This window comes from Priapulus caudatus, unplaced genomic scaffold (assembly GCF_000485595.1).
Source record: "Priapulus caudatus unplaced genomic scaffold, Priapulus_caudatus-5.0.1 Scaffold2644, whole genome shotgun sequence".
In the NCBI taxonomy this organism is placed as follows: domain Eukaryota; kingdom Metazoa; phylum Priapulida; class Priapulimorpha; order Priapulimorphida; family Priapulidae; genus Priapulus; species Priapulus caudatus.
This window is the reverse complement of record NW_014579705.1, coordinates 5901-12397: the sequence shown is the minus strand read 5'-3', so window position 1 is coordinate 12397 and position 6497 is coordinate 5901. Positions and strand designations below refer to the sequence as shown.

Here is a 6497-nt window from a genome sequence, read left to right as displayed (position 1 = left end):
TTCATCATAAAAGCACATCTGTGTATTGTGCACAGACTACCATATAAGGACTGCCGAATCACGACATATTTTCCCATTTTCTACCCGTGCCCTCGCTTTTATTTTCGTGGGGAAAAAGGCGCGAATTATCCCGTCATAAATGCTTTCATCGGCGCGAGCAAGACATTGAGACCACGTAGGCCTAAATAGTAAACAGATCCTACGCGGAACCAGTTGAACCTGTCGTGTTGCAGGTACCCGCACATATTACACAGCCAAGCGTCGACAGTAATTACAGGTGTGTTTCAGTGATTACAGTAATTATCCGTATTACCCCGTGTCGAGCACGCATCCTGCATCTATATATAAGTTTCAGGATGTCGATGATGCGGGTAACATGATCTAGAACAGACACTTGTTCTAGACGGAGATACGCGCATTGCGAGTTAGACTGCGGAGATTGCAGGTGATATATACGCACACTACACGACCAGCTACGTATTTTCAGCTACCCAGCCAGGCGAGAGGAAAATAGTGTTATCGACGGAGACCACATTGAAGAGAGAAAGGATCCAGATATCGAACACATCGGTGCGTTCACATTTACTGTTTGATCTTTCATGCGGATCTATTACAATACGCTCGTAATCACGTACACGACATTGTACGCAGATGATTTAATTTGAATATCTCACATAAGGCATGGCAAGATGTAGCGTAAATGACGCATGACAAGATATATGAGACGTGTTCGATCGATAGGCATGGTATTATAATAATATTATTCCTCATTATTATACATATATTAGATTCACCCCCTCCCCCCCATGTCGCGCGTGGCTGCCTGCGTTGTAAAGTTTTACATGTTTGTAGCACGCATGTTAACCCCAATGTCGCGTGGCTGCGTGCGTTGTGAAGTTTTACATGTTTGTAGCACGCATGTTAACCCCAATGTCGCGTGGCTGCGTGCGTTGTGAAGTTTTACATGTTTGTAGCACGCATGTTAACCCCAATGTCGCGTAGCTGCGTGCGTTGTGAAGTTTTACATGTTTGTAGCACGCATGTTTACGCACACACCGTGCATCCCACTCCTCATCTGAGATTATTCACGAACGAGTGAATTACACCGCTACACACGAGGTAAAATAAAATACTGACGATTGTTATTTACATATTTTATCAGCACAGCTTCTACCCAGCAACGATGGCGAGGCTAGCACTAGCACTGTGCTGCATCGTTCTCAGTCTAGCATGGAGGTCTCATGCCGCTGACGACGCCGCAACGTTCTCCGGCAGTTTAGGAGGATCTGGATCGGATACAGCGCCATCCGGATCGAATGCAGCGCCGCCTGCATCCGGATCGGATGCAGCACCGCGACGAGCAACCAAAAGTCGCAAGCCTGCGCTAGGCTAGTAGAGAATATTGTTAAATAATTGTTCATGTAAAAACTGTCGCTATATACGTGTATCCTTGCGGAAATAGTTCCCGCATATTAATCACAGAACGGCTGGACCACACTGTGCTCTCCTCGCTCTGCTGTTACAAGCAAACCTGTATACTAGTGGACCTGTATAAAACAAACGCTTATTCGTAAAATAATTCTTTTAATTGTTATGTACGAAGATGTAATAGCAGTAGTATTTGGCTGTATAGTACTATAGCGGTAGAGATTCCGCCCCCATCATCTCTGAGGTCAATTCAGACTGTATTGCGATATTTTGAGTCGAACGCATATTCTAATGAACGTGACATTTCTGCCGTGTCCCTCCTACAATCTCGCATGGATTCACTGATTTCGGAATGTTCTAAACAGAAGTCAATTTCAGACTTTTTTATGAAAGATTGAACCCCAGACTATCAAAATACTGCACGCAAACTTAAATTTACATCCGGACTAACGAAAACACGGAAACAACCATGACACTATAATATTTTTATTTCAATAGTAATTCAGTTATAAAACAAAGAAATTTTGTTAATATAATTTTTATTTGTCATGTGATTTTTGTTTATAATAATATATCATCTATTTTGATTGGTTTTCTAGCAACTGGAGGCTATTTAGTGGTGATATTAAACTGCAATCTCAATACCTCGTTACAATGCCAATATTTCCCAAGTCCCGATGGTGGCGGTATAACGAGGTTTTACTGTAATATGGATAATTTAGCAGGTAATAAATGAATTAGTAAAAAAGACATGTCATTGATTGTTTTTATTATCATTTAAAGCTATAATTATTAATTACATTCACACTCCAGTGCCTCCAAGTTGCAAATAGATATTGTTTCTGTCTATTTTGCCAGTTTATGTAATAAAATACTGACGAGCCCATATAATAAGTAACAAATGCTTCTATTAATTATTCTAACTTACCTATTTTTTCTTATATTTATAAGATCAATATATATATATATATATATAATGTATATAATAATATATATATAATGTATATATATATATATATATATATATATATGTATATATATATATACATATATCCATATATTGGATGAAAGCATCATCTCGCTCTATTTCTATACATTTAAGATACGTGTAAATGACAAAGTGACGTCGTTTCATATTAGTGCAAAGTAACTGTCCCTGGACTTCATAATAGTAATCATGATTTTGTCTCAACCCATCATTGAATTTTTCAAGGTAGGGTACAGTAATATTGTCAATAACTGGTACAATAAATAATACAGTAATATAGGAAATTTTCTCTGCGTACACGTTTCATGAGAGAAAATGGTTTCCGTATATTGGGCAAAGATGTAAAAGGCATCTAAGGGCCTCATGCTTAGGGCTTTATAGAGTTATAGAGTAAATAGCAATGTGGGACCGTACTGTCCAGACGTAAAAAAAGAGGAAGATAATTGGATATATATAATATCTAAACTAGAATTTGGATAACCATCGGGTGTTAACAACTGTATAACCTAACCTTTGGTTCTACTCACCTTCAATCGACAAGATTGCTATACTTGTAAGACTAACCAGTTTTATCATTAAAAAAATCCCTTGAGTAATCCGTATTTTTAACTTCGTCTTATACATTTCGAAGTACAGGAAAACATCAATAAAGTTGCCGCGTGTATACTTGGCCTATACAACGCGCATTTCTCTCGCAATGGGTGATACTTAATAAATAGTAGGTTGAGTAAAATAGATTCGCAAATTGAGCGGAAGCGCGTAGTCATGGGCCCGCATTAAACTTGCGTGTGCGAGTTGAACGGTGGCGCTGCGATCGCATCGGGTATTATGTCCATGCTGCTAAGCATTCTTGAAGGAGACTCGTAATACTGAAAACAAGATAACAAGTTGAAGTATCAGTGAACATCCGCCGTTGTCATAACTACAGCGCAGCCGTCTCAATTGCAGTGCAAGTCAGACCTTTTTGATAACCCGAAAACGTTCGCAAATCCTTTAATTAGCCGTATATTAGATACAATAATGTAACCCAACAAGAGTTACTACTCTTGTTGTTAGTGTGTCACGAAACGGAAGATCGTGAAGCGAACGGAAGTCGAAGCGACGAGGCGAATTCTGATTTACGTATTATATCGGCTGCCACACGTCGCCATACGCGCGCAACGTGAAGAGCACGGGGTCGACGCATGCGCTCTATAGGTGAAGGGGGGAGTATTCCCACGTTCATGCCCCGGAACATAGGTGAAGGGAGGAGTATTCCCACGTTCATGCCCTGAACATAGGTGAATGAGGGAGGATTCCCACGTTCATGCCCTGAACATAGGTGAATGAGGGAGGATTCCCACGTTCATGCCCTGAACATAGGTGAACGAGGGAGGATTCCCACGTTCATGCCCCGGAACATAGGTGAATGAGGGAGGATTCCCACGTTCATGCCCTGGAACATAGGTGAATGAGGGAGGATTCCCACGTTCAATCGCCGCTGAACATAGGTGAATGAGGGATCGATTCACGTTCATTGGCCTGAAAAAAAAAACATTAGGTGACAGGGAGGAATATTCCCACGTTTATGCCTTGAACATAGGTGAAGGGAGGAGTATTCGCCACGTTAATGGGCACTTGAACTAGGTGAAGCGAATGGGAGGATTTTCACGTTCATGCCTTGACATAGGTAAAGAAGCAAGAGAGAGAAACATAGACAAAGAAGAGTATAGGGAGAGCGAAGAGAGGAGTTATTCCCACGTTTCATGCCCGGAACATGGTGAAGGCGAGGGCGTATTCCACGTTCATGCCTGCAACATCGGTGAATGAGGGAGGATTGCTCCCGGCATGCCCTGAACATAGGTGCAGCGAGGGAGGATTCCCACGTTTCATGCCTTGCAACATAGGTGAATGAGGGAGGATTCCCACGTGCATGCCCCTGACCATAGGTGCAATGAGGGAGAATTCACGTTCATGCCTTGAACATATGGTGAATGAGGGAAGGTTCCACGGTGGCAATGCCTGACCATAGGTGAATCGAGGGAGCGATTCCGCACTGTTCATGCCTATAAAGCATAAGTTGAGGGAGGAGTATTCCACGTTCTGCCCTGATACATAGGGTGAATGAGGGAGGATTCCACGTTCATGCCTGAACATAGGTGAATGAGGGAGGATTCGCCACGTTCATGGCCCTGACCTAGGTGAATGAGGGAGGATTCCCAGCGTTCATGCCCTGAAACATAGGTGAAGGGATGGAGTATTCCACGTTAAGTGCTTGAACATAAGGTGAACGAGGAGGATTGCCCACGTTCATGCCCTGAACATAGGTGAGTGAGGGATGGATTCCAGTTCATCCAAAAACAAAAGAAAAAATAGAAAAACATAAAGGTAGAAAAATGAGAGGAAGAAGCAAACATAATAAACAGAAATCATAAAAAAAAAAAATGCCTGAACATATGGTGATGAGGGAGGATTCCCACTGTTCAATACGCCCTTGAACATAGGTGAACATGAGGGAGGAATTCGCCACGTTCATCTATCGCCCTGAACATAGGTGAAGGAGGAGTTATTCCGCACGTTAATGCTTGAACATAGGTGAAGCGAGGAGATTCCCATCGTTCATGCGCTGAACATAGGTGACTGAGGGAGTATTCCCACGTTCATGCCCTGAACATAGGTTGAATGCCGGAAGGATTCCCCGTTCATGCCTGAACATCAAGTGAATGAGGGAGTATTCCCACACGTTTCATGCCGCTGAACATAGGTGATATAAGGGAGGATTCCCGACGTTGCATCGGCCCTGATACATAGGTGAATGAGGGAGGATTCCACGTTCATGCCCTGCACATAGGTGAACGAGGGGTATTCGCCCACGTTCATGAAGTGCCCTGAACCTAGGTGAAGGAGGAGGTATTGCGCGCGCGTTAATGCAGTTGAACATAGTGAACGAGGAAGGATTCCACGTTCATGGCCTGACATAAGTGAATGAGGGAGGATTCCACGTTTATCGGCGGCTGACACATAGGTGACGAGAGAGTATTCCCACGTTCATTCCTGAACATAGGTGAAGCGGAAGGAGTATTCCCCCACGTAATGGCGTGAGCATTAAGATTGAAGAGCGGAGGATTCCCACGTTCATAGCTGCCTGAACTAGGTGACATGAGGGAGGAATTCGGCGCACGTTCATGCCCTGAATCTATAGGTGAAGGGGGGAGTCTTCCACGTTCATGCCTGAACATAGGTGAGGGAGGAGTATTCCCACCCACGTTAATGGCATTGAACATAGGTGAACGAGGGGAGGATTCCGACGTTCATGTGACCAATAAGTGAATGAGGGAGGATTCCACGTTCATCCGCGCCTGAACATAGGTTGAACGGAGCAGTATTCCCACGTTCATGCCCTGAGCATAGGTGAATGAGGGAGGATTCCACGTTCTCGCTCCTGCATAGGTGAATGAGGGAGGATTTCCGCACGTTTCATGCCGGAAGCATAGGTGACGAGGGAGGATCCACGTTTCATAGCCCTGAACATTATGGGTGAAGGGGGGAGTCATTCGCGCACGTTCATGGCATGGAACATCGGTGAAGGGAGGAGTATTCCACGTTAATGCTTGAGCAAGGTGAATGAGGAGGATTCCACGTTTCATGCCTTGAACATTAGGTGAATTGAGGGAGGATTCCCACGTTTCATGATGGCCGGCTGAAGATAGGTGAATGAGGGAGGATTGCCACGTTCATCCCCCCGCATAACATAGTGAATTGAGGGAGGATTGCCTCGTTCATGCCATGAACATAGGTGATGAGGGAGGATTCCCACGTTCATCGCCCTGATACATAGGTGAAACGCGGGAGTAATTCCACGTTCATTGCCGCTGAACTAGGTGAAGGGAGGAGTATTTCCCACGTTCATGCCGCTGAACATAGGTTGAATGAGGGGAGGATTCCACGTTCATCGCCCTGAATAGGTGAGGGAGGAGTATTCCACGTTCATAGGCCCGTGAACATAGTGAAGGAGGAGGATTCCACGTTCATAGCCCCTTGACATAGGTGAATGAGGGAGGATTCCGCGACGTTCATGCCCGGAACATAGGTTGAATGAGGG

General features: G+C 44.1%; 1 long non-coding RNA gene across 1 annotated transcript; it reads left to right on the top strand.

Moving 5' to 3' along the window:
• The first annotated feature begins 290 nt into the window (after window positions 1-290).
• On the top strand, window positions 291-2180 carry LOC106818920. The gene is made up of 2 exons (XR_001395315.1): window positions 291-570; window positions 1168-2180. It is a non-coding gene; the product is annotated as an uncharacterized LOC106818920 (long non-coding RNA).
• The last annotated feature ends 4317 nt before the right edge of the window (window positions 2181-6497 follow it).